A 17,500-nucleotide genomic window follows, 5' to 3' on the forward strand; every position below is an offset into this window, starting at 1 on the left:
ACACACACACACACACACACACACACACACACACACACACACACACACACACACACACACACACACACACACACACACACACACGCACACACACACTCTCACACACACACGCACACACACACACACTCACACACACACACTCACGCACACACACACACACACACACACACACACACACACACACACACACACACACACACACACACACACACACACACACACACACACAAACACACACGAAAATATATATATAAATATATATATATATATATATATATATATATATATATATATATATAACACACAGGAACCCACAGTCGGAGAAAGAATAAACTTCGAATAAAGAATAATCCTATATTTCGGCTATCAACTGTAGCCCTCTTCATGAAGAGGGCTACAGTTGATAGCCGAAATATAGGATTATTCTTTATTCGAAGTATATATATATATATATATATATATATTACAGGTGAAAAATGTAATCACACATTTGTCAATAACGTAGAAACCACTGTTGGAGTAGAAAAGACTGGAAAGGGGGAATCTATATATTTCGATTGCAAACTGCAATCCTCTTCAGTAGATACAATTAAGAGAGAGCGTGCTGTTTAAGTAGCACCCTTAACAAAAGAAAGGGGAACATGGGAAGATGTCTCTACCCTCGGCTCACTCCGTACGTGAGGTCAGGAGGTAAATGAGCTTTCAATAGGTTGGTGATGAAGAGTCCGGACATTATGTCCGAAGACCATTGCCCCTTTGAAATATTCATATATATATATATTTAATATTATATATATATATATATATATATATATATATATATATATATATATATATATATATATGATGTAAGCGGAATAGGAAACACAGGAGTCTTAGTCTTGAGTTTATATATATGTGTGTATATATATATATATATATATATATATATATATATATATATATGTATATGTATATATACGTATATACATGTGCATGTATATATATATATATAATGTATATATATATATGATATGCATATGCATCTACATGCATATATACGTATTTATGTAGATACCTGTACGTCCGTACATACATATGTCTAGAATTGCCTTTTTAAGCCAAAATGACAATCCTTGAAGTTATCTGTGTCACAGAGATAAATGACCCTCTGTTGACGCACACAGTGAGGATCTAGTTGCCCTTCGTGACTTCCTACTGTGGTTCATCCCTTATTGCTTGCCAGTAATCTCCGAGTCTGACCAAACCTTGACTTTAACCAGTGACTATATAAATTTCTCAATCGCAACATCTTTTTCATTATATTCTACCCATCTTTTTTTTTATTTTACTACTTGAAATTGGTTTATATATCGAAACGTCATTGTTACACCTTTCAAGTGTATCGCCATGACATTTGTTCAGCTTCTACACTAACTCTCTCCCGAACTCCGAACTTTAGTGAGAAAAAAAAAACACTTAAAGAGATTTCTAATTCCGTAACTGCCGTGACTTTCAGTAATGCCTATTTCAGGGAGAACCTCCATCCAAATATACATTTACAGTTATTCATGCACATATACGCATATACATAAGCATACACATACATATACTATATAAGTATGCCTATACTACAATATGCATGTAAGTATCGGTAAATGTAAAAATACATATATGTTTACATACATATGGTCACACACATATACATATCTATATTATACCTATTTATCTACACATATACCATTACTTATATATATATATATATATATATATATATATATATATATATGTATATATATACATATATATATATATATATACTACATATATACATATATATACATATATATATATATGTACATACATATATATATATATATATAATATATATATGTATATAATATTTGGATGATGTATGTATATATATATATACATATATATATACATATATATATATATATATATATATATATATATATATACACATATATATATATATTTATGTATACATATATATGTATATATGTATATATATATATAAATATATATTTATTCATATATATATATATGCATATATATATACATATATATATATGTATGTATATGTATATATAAATATACATATATATATGTATATATATATATATATATATATGTATATATATATACATATATATATTATATATATATTGGAGTTCAATCTTGTAAGTGCACTGCAGGATTGTACTGTTTCCTGGGCGGACGATATGACTTTCGTATTAAATCGCGGTTGCCCTATCCGGTTTGTTAAAGCTGTGTTTATAGTGAGATTTCAGTTTGCAGTTGTCTTCTGCCCGTGATAACTAATGCTTCTTACCTTCTGTTAAATGTTGTGCCTAAGAGGTATCATCTAAAAGTGGGAAAGGTATAAGGGTGGGGTATTAGAAAGAGGAGTAATAGAAATCAGAATCGATCAGCAGCCTTTTGTGAGAGTGGAGTCTCTAACCAGAAAACAACGATGCGTGACTCTGGCCCGGGAGGGTGTTGCTAATGTCGCTAAAAGATTGAGTGCGTAGAATTTATGCAGTCACTACCACCATACAGTGGAATGTCTTCCGTGTCTTGGACTGTCTGTAGTTGTGGGTGTACTTTGAAACCAGTTAAATCAGCTTGAATATATGGACTAGATGGTCTAGTTCACCTCGCCATTCCAAAAAGGATTTGGGAAAGCCATGAAAAAATATATTGAGCAATCAGGTAACAATTATCATTGGGGGCTAAACTCATGATCACTTATATTCGATGAATTGCTGTTTATAGATGTGGTGTCCTACAGTTTCTCTGTAGTCTACGTTTTCATCTTATGCTCGCTGTTGCAGAGAGGGGTTCGGAAACTCATGGAAAAATGTCTTGAACAATGAGTTATCAGTTATCATCAGAGGTCAAACTCATGATCACATGTTTCCGATGTACTGTTTTTTTTTTTTTTTTTTTTTTATAGATTTGTTGTCCAACGGGTTCTCTGTAGTCTACGTTTTTATTTGAGACTCGCCGTTGTAGAGAGGGGGTGGGAAACCTATGGAAAAATAATTGTCAATCTTTATCGGGGGTCAAGCTCATGATCACATGTTTTTGATATATTGTTTTTTTTATATAGATTTGCTGTCCTACGGCTTCTCTGTAATCTACTTTTTTTTATTCACGATGTAAGTTTTACGTTGACCATGTTATTTGATAAACTTATCTTACGCGTGTTCTTGTTTTCATCATCTAGTTATTTTTATGTTTTCGTCTATTCTTGGTCATACAACTTGGCCGTTGAATCTGTTGTTTGATAAACTTATATTACCAGTGGGCTTGTTATCATTATATAGTTAATTTCATGCTTTCGTCTATCTTTGGTCTGTGTGGGCTACAGTATAATCTGGTAAGATCCATGTTACTAAGGTGCTTGTGTTTGTTACTGGACCACAGATGTGGCCACAGTTGCCTGATTTATGTTCTTGAAGACCAGTTTGGCTGTTGGGGAACACTGCAATATGCCAGTCGTGGTTGTGGCAGTGAATGAGGAGGAAGGGGAGATTAGGATTGCCATGGATGGCCAGTGTCGTAACACACACATGATCATAGGGTAAGTACCCGTACAGATGCGAGACAGTGCACTGCACTCACTCATTATAGACAGCATTACAAAATTTCTTCTTTGAGTGACCTGTTAGGCAAGTCGATGGCCGTGGTCAGAAAATGAAAAGGCGTCCAGTTGCTCAGCATCTTAGGTTAGGTATTGAGCACTAGGTCGCCTTTTTTTTCCCATTGAGTTGTCGCCCGTTGTGCAACCGCCTTACGTCCGATTCCCCCTAGGTCACGGGTCTTCTTAAGAGGTCATAATATCATAAACGGGAGCATGAACATATTGTGAAAGCTGGAGCTTAGTACTCCCAGATGCATCACGATTCTGAGATAGCATCAATTGGGTGAGAAAGGCAGACAGAAACTAAATATGGATATCATAAATATATGAAAAATGGGGCAGAGTTTTCTTCGTCGGGGACTACTGGCCAAGGCACACGAACAGAAAATATTTGGTAACAAGTAATTCTATTTCATTTAATTTTCTATGTATAATCCATACACATGCTTATTCATTTATCACTTAATTGATTCTTCAATTGATTCATTTGTGAAGAAAGGCATACGAGTAACTATGCTGGTAGGTGATACGGTATTAACTAACAGCCTAACCGAAAAAGGAGATAATAGTTCATATCTCTTATATCATATCTGTTATTTCATATGGAATCATATATATCTTTTGTGCACTGGTATCGTAATCGGAAGCGTGTTTGTCTCGCACTCGCTTAGTTATGGGTTCGAATCTCGCACTCCTCTCCGATTCCCAGCAGTGACTGTTACCTGCCCCAACAGTCCAAGTGTATAGGGCAGTGGTTCCCAAACTTGGGGGTAAATTACCCCCTGGAGGCAATTTAATTTTTTTTTCGGGGGGTAATAGAGGGGTGACAGAAAAAAAAGTTAAGAATTCTGAAAATCAAGAAACCAAGAATTCCTCAATTAGCTTCAAGTATGCAACTCCATCAATCCCATTGATGTTCTTGACATCTTTGGCAATAGTCATTAGAGATGCACAATGTTCAGATACAATAGACAAACGAAAATAACTCTGTGTTTTAATTTATCCATATATCAATGTTGACAACATTTTGTGAAAGGTGATAACATGTTTAATGTGACGTGATAAACTGGGTAACAAGCTGAAAAAGTTTGGGAACAAATGGTATAGGGCAAAGGTGACGGGGTTCGGCTGTAGCTACGCGCCTTCTTGCGTTGGCTCGTCACCGTCGCTACCTTTTAAGTCAGACATTTTAGCTCCAGGCTGCAACGACGGAAGGTTCAGCTTACGTGCACGGAATGGAAGAAGTCCATTTAGTCCTTCATTCTACATCGTGTGTGCCTCCTCAGATAGACCACGCCATCTTGCACTTTATTTTCTTGAAAGATGGTCAGTCCATCAATCATTCCACAGAAGTACTTGGCATCAATCGTCATCGGTGCAGTCAATTTCATTCTTCCTCAAAGTCTTGGTTCTCCTTCCACGTACTGTAGGATAAGTGAATGACGCACCTCTGGAAATTGGTGAGGAACTAAATCAAACTTAATGACAACTTCACGAGGGTCGGGGTAAATATTCATGATCTTTAGGTTGCCAACACCTGTTTGAAATCGGTCTTAGTAGTTATATTTACATAGGAGATCGCCGGCCGTCTAAAGCCGCGTCCACACTTGTTGCATTTCCACGTATTGTATCATCTTTGCGTACCACCTAGTGATACGATACGGTGCAACAGGGTATTGTACCCACTTGTTGCGTATCCGTATACAGCAGGCGGATACGCAACAAGTGGGTACAAAACCCCGTTGCAAAGATGATACGATACGTGGAAATGCAACAAGTGTGGACGCGGCTTAAGATGGGCACGTATCGCAGAACTGCTCCTCTTATACTCATGGAATAGTTACTATCCATGTACCAAGTGTCAGACTGCTCTAAGTGAAGATGTTGGTTCTCGGGAGCATATACCACAACATGCTTATGCTGTCCAGGATGAGAGACACCCATTTAGTCTTCGGATATTTAGTCTTCTGGACAATTAGTCCTCCACTAATTAGTCTTCTGACAATTAGTCTTCATTTGAAAAATAATTGTGGACATCTAGTCTTCTCAGTAACTTATCTTCAAGTTAAAATAGGATAATCAGCTTAAAACATCAGTATTTATCATTTTATTATCAATGGGTGATTTAATATAATCTACATCCTTGTGAGCCAGCTCCATCCGTGTGCTGGGGACGTCATCGGAGTCGTGGTGGTCTCACAATCCCTTCGTTGTGGGTTCGAATCCCGCACTCCTCTCCGATTCCGAGCAGTGGGTGCTACATGCTCCAACAGTCCAAGTGTATAAAACAAAGGTGACGGCTTCGGCCGACTGTTCAGCGCCTTCTGACGTATGCTCCTCATCTTCCGTGGTAGTCCACTTACCAGGGAGAAATGTAGTTAAGTAGAGTATAATTCATGGCGATCTTATTGGCTTATGGCCTGCGCGTATGTGTATATTGTATATGTACTTATGCAAATCAATTTACTCAAGGAAAAAACAAAAGGAAAAACGGAGGTTTTCGCTTTTGAGATAATTTCAGGTTGCACAGAACAAATAAACGTGACAATATAAATGCAGAAAAATAGGCAAGGTAAGGAACGAGAGGCTACACAAGAACTAATAAAAAAAGTCTGCCATGGTAATGGCGTTCCTGGAGCTCTTGAATGTTGTTCAAGAAAATTCTTGATTATTAAATTGTTCAACTTATAAAAACTCATATTCATAGTTAAATAAACAAAAATATGACTGGATTAAAATTTTATTCCAGTTGAACACAAAATCATAAGATACAGTTTACATCGTGGTTAAAAATTCTAACATGCACAAGACACAACTGAATATGGTCTATTATGATACTATGTTTATGTTAAAAAGTCCATTTTCTTATTTGGTCGATGAAAATTTTTCATAACACTTACATTTACGTTGTTTTCCGGGGATTTTTTAATGGGGAGTCTTTTAATGCTGATATTCTTAAAAAAAATGATTGATATTAAATCCAGCAAAGACATGATCAAGTATTACCAAGTTATCATGGAAAGGGAGAACTAGATATCTGTGTTGCTTTAGTCTGTTACATATGTAATTGTGTATATTAAAAACATTGTAAGCTTTTGTCTTTTAAAGATGTGAGCTTTTATCAAACGAGTTCTTGTCTTGCGAGTTCATGTTTTGCAAGTTTTTGTCTTTTGAGTTTATGCTTCGCGAGTGTATGTATTGTGAGCTTACATTCTGTCTTTTGAGTTTTTGTTGTTGAGGTTAGGTAAGCTTTTGTCTTTTATCATTAAAGATGTGAGCTTTTATCAAACGAGTTATTGTCTTGTGAGTTCATGTTTTGCGAGTTTTTGTCTTTTGAGTTTATGCTTCGTGAGTGTATGTATTGTGAGCCTACATTCTGTGAATAGTTAGTCTTTTGAGTTTTTATTGTAGGGGTTGGCGGGTGTCAAGGTCAGTAGAGTAGTCCGTTTGGCTCGGTCGGTCGGTGGTGTGGAAGCCGGTCAGGTGTCCGTCCGTCTGGAGTAGTAGTAGGTCAGGTATGGATGTGCACGTGTATATGAGGGCAAGGTCAGATTCCTCTCTCTTTCTCCTTTTCTTTCTTTCTCTCTATCGCCTTTTCTTTCTTCCTCTCTATCTCCTTTTCTTTCTCTCTTCCCCTCTCCCCCCCCCTCTCTCTCTCTCTCTCTCTCTCTCTCTCTCTCTCTCTCTCTCTCTCTCTCTCTCTCTCTCTCTCTCTCTCTCTCTCTCTCTCTCTCTCTCTCTCTCTCTCTCTCTCTCTCTCTCACACTCACTCTCTCTCATGGCACCTCTCCTTTCGTTCTGGCTGCCGTCAGGCCATTTGGTTTATCACTGTAGCACCTTCTCGATAACGAAGTGGGTCAGAGCCAGTCTTGGTTAACTCCTCACCCAACCCCTATCCACGCCCGGTACAAAGTAGATCGCTGCAGGATCGGTCTGAGATCAGTACTACCATTGTGAAGGTTGTATGCTGGGTGAGAAGTACACGTGGAGTATGGGTGTGAGAGAATGACTATGGGCCTCAATGTAGTCTGAGTCGGCTGGACCATACTGGTTCACTCTCACGACCTGCGGTTTTTTTTTTCTCCTAGATGCTGTCAAGTAATTTCATTCAACTGAGGGGGAAAACCTGTTGAATACTGAAAGGATCTCGATGAATCCTTAATTTGATTTTCATGGCTTGTATGTTTGTTCTATCTCCTTAGTTTTAGATTTGCGTTTGGATTTAGTTTGGGGAACATTATCTTCTATATTATTCCAGTAGTTAGCACATGTGTATGGAAAGCTGTATTTCATAACGTCCATCAGGCATATTGTCTTTTCAATTTGCGCCCATGATTTTGTAATGCCCCCCTCCCCCGTCCGTCCTTCCCAAATTAAGAAATCTCTCAGATTTGTCCACTCCCTTCAGTGACCTGAACACCGCAATTAAGTCAACTTTTTCTCAATGCGCGCATGTGTGTGTGTGTGTGCGTGCGCACGCGTAAGCGTCCATAAACACACTTATGCCTGTAACATATGTCAAATACTTTTCCTTTTACTTGAAAATGTGAAAGGATCGTAAATAACTTCCTCTCCTTCCTTTCTCTCACTCCGAATACACTTGAGATTGTAGAAAATTGCATAATATTCATGATTAGAAGTAATGATGATAATGATGGAGATGAAGATGATGATGATACTGTCATCACCACTTCTATTATCACCACCACCATCACTACCACTACTACTACTACCACTACCACTACTACCACTGTTAATATTAGGCTATCAATACTACCATTATTACTGTTTCTGCCATTTCTAATGAGGATGCTAGGTAAATAGACAAATGAACACTATCAAATTATCATGAGGTCACGACAATACAGTTTGTCATCAGATCCAGGCCACCAGCGCCAGTGGTTGGTTTCAATGCGAGTATGAATAACTTACTCGAATCACTTCTTTATGCAGTGGACTAGTTCTGAAGACACCAGACACACCTTGTCCTCATGACAAGGTCGACATAACTAAGAACACTTTAAGTCATACTTGTTAATTTGGAGGTTTCAGTAACCATCAAACTCAAACAACCACTGCATAATATGTTTAGCTCGATATTTTGAAGAACTTTGTTAAGTGATGTACCGGTATAGTCGGCTTCACTTATAAGCACTACAGTGGCTTGTGTCTTAGGCAGGTGCCAGTTACTGGTAACCTATGTGAAGTGCCTCCGTATTTCATATGATCAATTGTTTTACCTTTATTGTGACTTCAGGTATTGCAGAAATCTGCCCGAGTGTTACTGTAATTTCTGAAGTTTACGAGTCCGTGTGTGTGTGTTTATGGAGGGAGGTTCACTCACTTGAATAGAAATGCCTGGTGGCAGACGGAAACAAACCATGAATGAGCACAAGGAAGTCAAGTGGAAAAGTGGAGGCCAAAACCCGTGAGTCGTGACCCGCCCAATAGATGTATCCTTGGTTGTTGAGTACTTATTTATTCATTCATTCATCCATTCATTTATTTACCTATGCTTTTATTCATTTATTTACTTATTTATTTATTAATTCTTATTTATTTATTCATTTATTTGTTTATCATGTATTTGTTATTTATCTATTCAATTATTTTTAATTTATTTATTTATATTTATTCATTCATTTATCCATTTGTTTATCTCTCTCTCTATCTAATCTATCTATCTATCTATCTATCTATCTATCTATATATGTATATATATATATATATATATATATATATATATATATATATATATCACAACTAACACCACAGTCGGACGAAAGAAAACGTTGCGTAAGCGGAACTATATATTTCGATTGCTACCTGCAATCCTCTTCAGTAGTACCACTGAAGAGGATTGCAGGTAGCAATCGAAATATATAGTTCCGCTTACGCAACTTTTTCTTTCGTCCGACTGTGGTGTTTAGTTGTGATTTACAAATGTGTTACTACATTTCTCACCTGTGATATATATATATATATATATATATATATATATAAATATATATATATATATATATATATACATATATACATATATACTGTTATATATATATATATATATATATAATATATATATATATGCATATATATATATATATATATATATACATTATTTTTTTTTTTTGTAGGAAGCATAATTTACTGTAAGGTGAATATTGCAAGAAAAACATTTATCCAATAGTTACCAAGAAAATTTGTAGTTGGATAATAATACCCTTAGGATGTTTCAAGACTTTTACCCACGACTGTTCTTGAGGGGGGTGTCCATTGGGCTGTACGTACTGTACTCATACCTCGGTTTAAGGAAATAGGAAAAAACTGGGTTACCATCTGAGTGTTAACAAATGGAATAGACTTAGCAACCATTTAGTGAACACTGAAACAATTGGTTGTTTTAAGAGAAGATTAGATAACAGTTGTAGAATCACCCCCACCCCCACCCCGCGCACGCGATGACCGATGGGGGTCCGGGGTGCTCCCCAGTGACTCTGCGCCATCACTCAGGTCATGACAACGTTTTTTCATTACCTAACCTAACCTAACCTGACCTTACCTGACCTAACCTTACCAAATCTAACTTAACCTAACATAACCTAACCTAACCTAACCATTAATGCTCCCTGCAATGAAAAAAAAACGTTACCATGACCTGAGTGACATGGAAATGCCGAGTGTAGGCCTTATGGTCTCTTGCAGTCTCCTTCATTCTTATGTTCTTACGTTCTCGCGCAGGCGTCCGGCGAAGAATAGGTCCGCGACGCACTAGACCTCCACCTTTCCGCCGACAAACCCGTTTCTCTCGAGCTCCTCGTGTTTCATTACCAACCGTGGCCCGTGCATTTGGCCTTGACGCTCGATCAAAAGAATAACCAAATCACACTGACCTTCCATCAATGTCAACGATGTTGTTGTTTCGCCCAGAGCCTCTGTGTCTCTTTGGTTTTGGAGAACCTTGTCAATGTTATTGTTTTGGTTGGGTCCGGACCTCCTGTTCCATTGACACTGCAGGATTTCGTTCATTTCGCAACCAGGATAGGGTTGTGTGGTCTTTGTCTCCATCGAATGTCATGCAGTGATTGTATTTGTGTCCGTGTTTCGAAGAAGATTATTATCATTTCATCAGTTGGCTATGTATTAAACAATAGATTCGAAGACAAAGGCTTGGCTACTCAGTGGATGCTCCCGGGTGGGACATGATGACTCTCCCATCGCGAATCCTTGACACCCGGATGTTGGTTCACTGTATTTTAGGGAGGTCATAAGAAGGTCGGTGGTTATACGAAGGTGGTTTGTACCCAGGCCAATGCGTGACGGCAGTAAAAGGCTCAAGGGGAGTTAATCCAGGTCCGTGTTTACCCAGGAATGAGAATTTTCAAGTAGCATTGTCTTTTGATCGAGTGAGTTCTAAACCTAAACTTAACAAAATCACCTGGTGCTAGCCAGTGTAAAAGATGTAACACTCTAACGAAGGGTTTACTCGAAGTAACCTCCACTCCTTCGGTAGGATGACTTCTCCAAACTGAATAGAATTGTCTAGCATCAGCCAAAATAAGATATGTAACCTACACCACACCGAACTACATTAACGCTCTCTGGCATTAACTAGAGAAATAAGAAGTACGTTACTATAGTGACGGGGCCGTTGACCTGTACACCAAATACTGTATGAACTTCCAAGACCTAGATGGATACGTCTAGTCTAAAAAGGACGTTGGATGAAGTAGCTCAAAATGAAGTACGTGCACCGTACCAACATGCACTCGCACTTAAAAAGCTGATCTTATAGGCAAGTGTGATTTTACGTACATTTCCGCATCACTGAGTACCTCTCTCGGATGGAAGTTGTATGTGAATTCATCGTGTGACCTTTTCCTTACGGAATGATTCAGTCGCACGTTGCCAGGTCAAGTTTGTCGGTGTGTGTGTGTGTGTTGGGGGGGGGGGGACTCAATCCAGGTCGTGACCGGTGTGTGGTGGCACAACGTCGGAGAGGCGACGTCCGCTGGTATTTGGTCTAAAGCCTCTAAATTATTTATCTATTTAACTATTCATTTATTTATTTTCATTTGTTTTATTCATTTATTTTTCTTTTTTGATACGAATGATTGGGCACACCCTCCACTTTGAAATTAGTGTCTCCGATGTCATGAGTTAATTTTCGATATGGGATAGCATCCAGGAAATATTCTCCTTGTTCTTCTTCTTATTCTCCTTCCTCTTCTTTGTTTTTCTTCCTCCTCCCTTTCCTCCTCTTCCTCCTTCTTCTTTAAGAGCGAGAGAGAGAGAGAGAGAGAGAGAGAGAGAGAGAGAGAGAGAGAGAGAGAGAGAGAGAGAGAGAGAGAGAGAGAGAGAGAGAGAGAGAGAGAGAGAGAGAGAGAGAGAGAGAGGGACGAAGTAGTGTCCAATCGAGAGAGTTGTGAAGTCCAACAAGTCGAATTTCCCAGCTGCTCTTGATCGTTGTTCCTGCAAAAATTTGACACCATCTCCTCGGACGAGGAAGATCTCTTCGGGTAACTTTTTTGAGTCATAATGGTTGTATATCGATACATTTCCATGTATGTGTGTATATATATTCATGTGTATACCTGTGTGTGTGTATATTTTCATGTGTATACCTGTATGTGTGTATACATTCATGTGTATACCTGTATGTGTGTATATATTCATGCGTATACCTGCATGTTTACATACTTTCATGTGTATACCTGTATTCGTATATGCATTCATGTGTTTACCTGCATGTGTGTATATATTAATGTGTAGACTTGTATGTGTGTGCATATACATATATGTGTATGCCTGTATGAGTGTGTACACACACACACACATACACACACACACACACACACACACACACACACACACACACACACACACACACACACACACACACACACACACACATATATATATATATCCGTACTTGTGCTTTTATGTATAATTGTTTGTGTGTGTGTATATGTATGCCTCAAGACATGTAATATAGGATGAGATTAAGCTAACAACTGTGTAGTGTACACTCGTAAACCAGAGGTTATACTATGTAAGGGCGAAGCCTTTTTCAATAATACTTTATCTGATACTTGACGAAGTCCCGACAAGCAAAAGGCGTTGATTAATAAAATGAATGAACATATGTATATATATATATATATATATATATATATATATAATATATATACATATATATATATATATATATATATATATATATATATATATTATATATGTGTGTGTGTGTGTGTGTGTGTGTGTATTTACCTAGTTGTATTGTGCGGGAAGGGGAGCTACACTCGTAATGTCCCGTCTTTGTATCTCGCAGTGTCTAGTTTGCTCTTTAACTCATGAGTGGTTTTTGCTCACACTATTTCATTGTCCAGTTTGTTCCAAGTGTCCACCACTCTATGTGGAAAGCTGTGTGTGTGTGTGTGTGCGCGTGTGTGTAAAGTATTTATACAAATCGATATGGATATATATCAATTAATATAGAAATGTAAAAAAAAAAATCGTCTCATATGGTGTTTCATCTGCCACAACTGCCGGCGTTTACCTATGAAACTCAAATAGATAAGTCTCAAAGCGTCATTCACTATTGTCCAATTGAAGGAAGTAGTGAGGTGAAAAACAACTCTTTATCCTTTTACCACCGCGAGCCCCCTTCTCCTATTTATCTTATGGTTCCACGCACTACTTCCTCTGTCAAAAAGTGGAATAAATAAATCGTCCAGTAATTAAAATGAGAAATGTGTTTCGACCAAATTCGTTATTAAATTATATATATATCTAAGTAAAGTCCCGCTTTCTGCTCTTTGATCTGACATCCATCCCCTCATGCTACCCTCGGTAATTACTTCCGCTTTCTTTGGGTGTGTGAGGGACACATCACCCAATTGAGGAACCACTGGTATAAAGTGTTTCTGAGTTTCGAGGCGGGTCTCGTGCCCCGGCCCCCATATGTGCCCCACAGTGGTTCCTAACCCTTTTAACCGTGTGATTCCAGTCATGCACCTCAATCATGTCCGTGAGCCAACTAGTTTTATCCACACTCCTCTTTGTATACTACTGGTTTTTATGCAATGGAAAAGTAAAAGACAGATAATTAAGATCCAAGTAAATGATATAATGTAAGGTTGGGTCATGGGTCAGTTTTATTAGAGTTATATAAATTTCGATGCTAATTTGAGAGCATGGCGACCGCAGGGGTTAAAAAGCTGTTGACCACGTTTTGGGTCATGAGCGCGGGATTGGGAAAGTGGGTCATTAGGTAGTAACTTAGGATCTTCATGTGTAGTTAGACAAACTACTTACCAAACAACCAAAACGGGAAATGAGTTTTACCTATAACTTGGACTCATCATTCTGAAATGTCTTGAGGTGAAGAATAAACAGTAGTAGTTACCACTGAGTAAATAAGTCAATGAATGAACAAATAAAGCTCTATTTTTTATTTATAATTTCTGTAGAGTGGATAAGTTCTCCAATAAAGTCATCAGTTATGGCGAACACCTCTTCAACAAAAGCATGATATTATACTTTCTTTTAAGGTACAACATAAATATTCATCCTACTCTGTATATCTAGTTGTTACATTGGCACAATAAGATTTATTGATTATATTTATAATAATATACAGAACAGAAATTTTGACCTACGTGTGTTAAATAATTTGTATAAGCTCTTGTACTGGTTATGTAGATTATGACAGTGTCCCGAATTCCTTCATGCTGCTCCAACCAAAAAGCCACAAAGTGTTGTAGTTGCGACTGCTTTCAACCACTGTCACGGATTGTTGGTGTAGTAGTGGTTAGCATCAAGAGGTGCCAAGGCTGCAGATTAGAGTTCGCGCCTTGCTCAGAGCATAAAGGCTTTGCAATATTGCTAACGGGATAAGTGAGTGTTTGTGCTCGTGTGTGTGTATGTGTGTGTGTGTGTGTGTATTCACTTGGTCTTTGGATCACGTGTTGGACTCGTGATCGACAGCTATTTCCCTCCTGGAAGAGAGCTCAGAGCTCGTAGGTCCGATCTATGGGTAATGCTATGACCTTGCACACACACACACACACCCAACTCCCCGCCCACGAGAGTTGGAGTAACACCCCTCAGCGCTGCGATACTGATATTATTTCAGCCCCGGGCGAGGATCGAACCCGGACCTCCGTAGTGGCAGGCCAGAGCTCTAACCACAGTGTGTGTGTGTGTGTGTGTGTGTGTTTGTGTGTGTGTGTGTGTGTGTGTTTGTGTGTGTGTGTGTGTGTGTATTTACCCGATGATTTTTATTTAGCCGACTGCATTTCCCTAACTGTACTATACAGAAAGGGAACTAGTCTTCTGGGGTCCTGTCTATTATTCTCCAATTACAATGCCTCATCTAAAATTCATGTCTGGTTCCCGAGGCTATACAAGGAGCTTACAACCCCTCCCCCTGTTTTCAATCAATGCTCAAAACACTGTAATCAAATCTTCTCTTTCTTTTCGATCCTTTAACAATGGTAAGCCTAGTGCTTCTAGCCTCCTCTTGTATGATTTACCTGTAAGGATAGGAGTTATTTTGGTTGTTGCTCTTTGTATTATCTCGGTTTTATTCATATCTCCCACTTTCTGTGGAGACCATACCACTGTTCCGTACCATGTCGAAAGACTTTTCTAGATCTAGATACACGCAACTCACACAGCTCTCTCTCTCTCTCTCTCTCTCTCTCTTACCATACATCAATCTTTCTCAGGTACGAGAGAGAGAGAGAGAGAGAGAGAGAGAGAGAGAGAGAGAGAGAGAGAGAGAGAGAGAGAGAGAGAGAGAGAGAGAGAGAGAGAGAGAGAGAGAGGAGAGAGAGAGAGAGAGAGAGAGAGAGAGAGAGAGAGAGGGAGAGAGAGAGAGAGAGAGAGAGAGAGAGAGAGAGAGAGAGAGAGAGAAATGAACTACGCGAGCTCTTAGCTTTTATCACGGGTCCAGAGCATGATTGAAGACCAGTGTGAATCACAAAGCATAGTTGTGATTCGTTCGTTCCTGTTGGTCACGGAAGCTTTGCTTTCTCGGGTTTGCACACCTGGAACGCCCCCACTCGCAAATGGTCTTGATCTTATTTATGATCCCACGCAACCAGTTTGCACGGTTCAGGCCCTCTTAACCTTCACGGTATGACCTTGGAACTAGAACGTTTGCAAATATGACTCGGTATTCGTATCAACGCAGACTTTCATTCGTTGTTGATATCTAGTGTTGTTTTTGCTAAACAAGACGAATCAGAAAAAAAGGAAAAGTGCTAACAGTATACGTTGCATTTCAGCAATTCTCAAACATCTGGATCGTCAAAAAATTATCTGAGTAGCCAGAAAACAAAAAATGTGCCACTGTAGCCACTTGAAAATCATGATTTGATTGTATGACTGTGTTACCATCCAAAGAATCCCAACAATTTTGGCAAAACAATGTTTGAACAGGTTGTGGGTTCTTCGTGTATGGGGGGGGGGGACCCCGTACATACCATTGCTAACCAAACTTGGATACGTCAACAATTGAGGGACACTCCACACTGGCACTCTCCACGCCTTTCCATTCTCACTCAAGGTCATCTTGTCTACAATATTTAGTTGAGCTTGGTTTGTAAATTACACTCAACGACTTGTGTAGACAGGAGGAGTGTGGGTATCTTCTAACGGAACAAACAGTGTGCAAATTCCGCTTTCCTCTTGGCGCAACAACATTGATGATGCTTGAAGGTGCTGTGCGAGATGAAGAGGGGGCGGAGCCTAACATGAGAAGCGGTCCCGCCAGAACGTGGGCTGTTGTCAGTCCGAACTTAGCGGTGACCCTAAACAGTCCAACAGAAACGTGGCTGGTGAAAATAATCTGCATATTTAGTATTTTCATCGACTGAATATTAGAAAAAAAGCTGACATATGCGAATTTGTTTTTGTAAATACGAGTGTGTGATGTTGTGTATTTCGTAATTTGTTTTAAAAAAGAACTACAGTTAGTACGAATATAATTTTCGGTCCAAACGCGTATCCGATCAGCTTGATGTTGAAAAGTAAAATTTCATCGACAGGAGTGATTTTGGAATCATGAATGTGTTATGTTGTATATTTCGTAATTTAACGAGTGTTTTGAACGGGAAGAACGGCTATCTACAAAATTATGGTTTTCAGAACAAATGAAAATTATTCATTACTGGCTAGCTTCTTTATTCGCTACTGAAATGCTAGACGCGAGAGTTAAATTTGAACATGCTAAGTCTGTGGCAGCATCAAACAGACGCTGCGAATTCATGGTTTTAGTCGCTAGCGAATTAAGACGTTTGTCCAAAGCGAATAAAAGCAGCGGCGCTTTTATAATTGAAACCTTCTACGACAATCGATTAAATAATTTATTTTATTCATGTATTCATCTATATGTTTGTTTATTAGTTTGATTATCAATATCTATTTTTCATTTAGTAAGGAAGACTGCCGCTATTTCAAATACCGGCATATAACAAAATATCTCTTCGTGCCCATTGTGATTCAAGTCTGATTAACTAGATACTCATTCGGAGGATTAAAAGAAAAAGGAGGTTTAAATTTATATCCAGAGTGTAATTCGATTACAATAACAAACAAAAATGGATACAACGACACACTGAATACGAATGTCGACATCTTGGATGCGACGAGTATTTAGTGTGACCTGACCTACTGCAGGGGACACGCCACCGCAAGAGGATAACCTTTTTGAGTGGACAAAGGAGCTCATCTGACCACAAAAGTAAGCGAGTGTTAGTGAAAGATTCATTCATAAATATAACGTGGACATAAATACTGACCTACACCACATATTTTACGATGCAGATGTAGTTTTTGTTGTTGTGT

General features: G+C 38.5%; 1 protein-coding gene across 2 annotated transcripts in view; it reads left to right on the forward strand.

The window, feature by feature from the left end:
- The window catches only part of LOC143033932 (lipase 3-like), an 85,819-nt gene that overhangs the window by 8,248 nt on the left and 60,071 nt on the right, over nt 1–17,500 (forward strand). The window contains exons 1-2 of one of the 2 annotated variants that reach the window (XM_076199608.1): nt 16,444–16,491; nt 17,090–17,396. The exons of the other annotated variant lie outside the window; for it this stretch is intronic. The gene's annotated coding sequence lies outside the window, so the exon portion shown is untranslated. Of the gene's footprint in view, nt 1–16,443; nt 16,492–17,089; nt 17,397–17,500 lie in introns of those variants that run through there. 2 annotated transcript variants of the gene reach the window in all.

Source organism: Oratosquilla oratoria, chromosome 16 (genome assembly GCF_046742065.1).
Source record: "Oratosquilla oratoria isolate Oo_2021 chromosome 16, ASM4674206v1, whole genome shotgun sequence".
NCBI lineage: Eukaryota > Metazoa > Arthropoda > Malacostraca > Stomatopoda > Squillidae > Oratosquilla > Oratosquilla oratoria.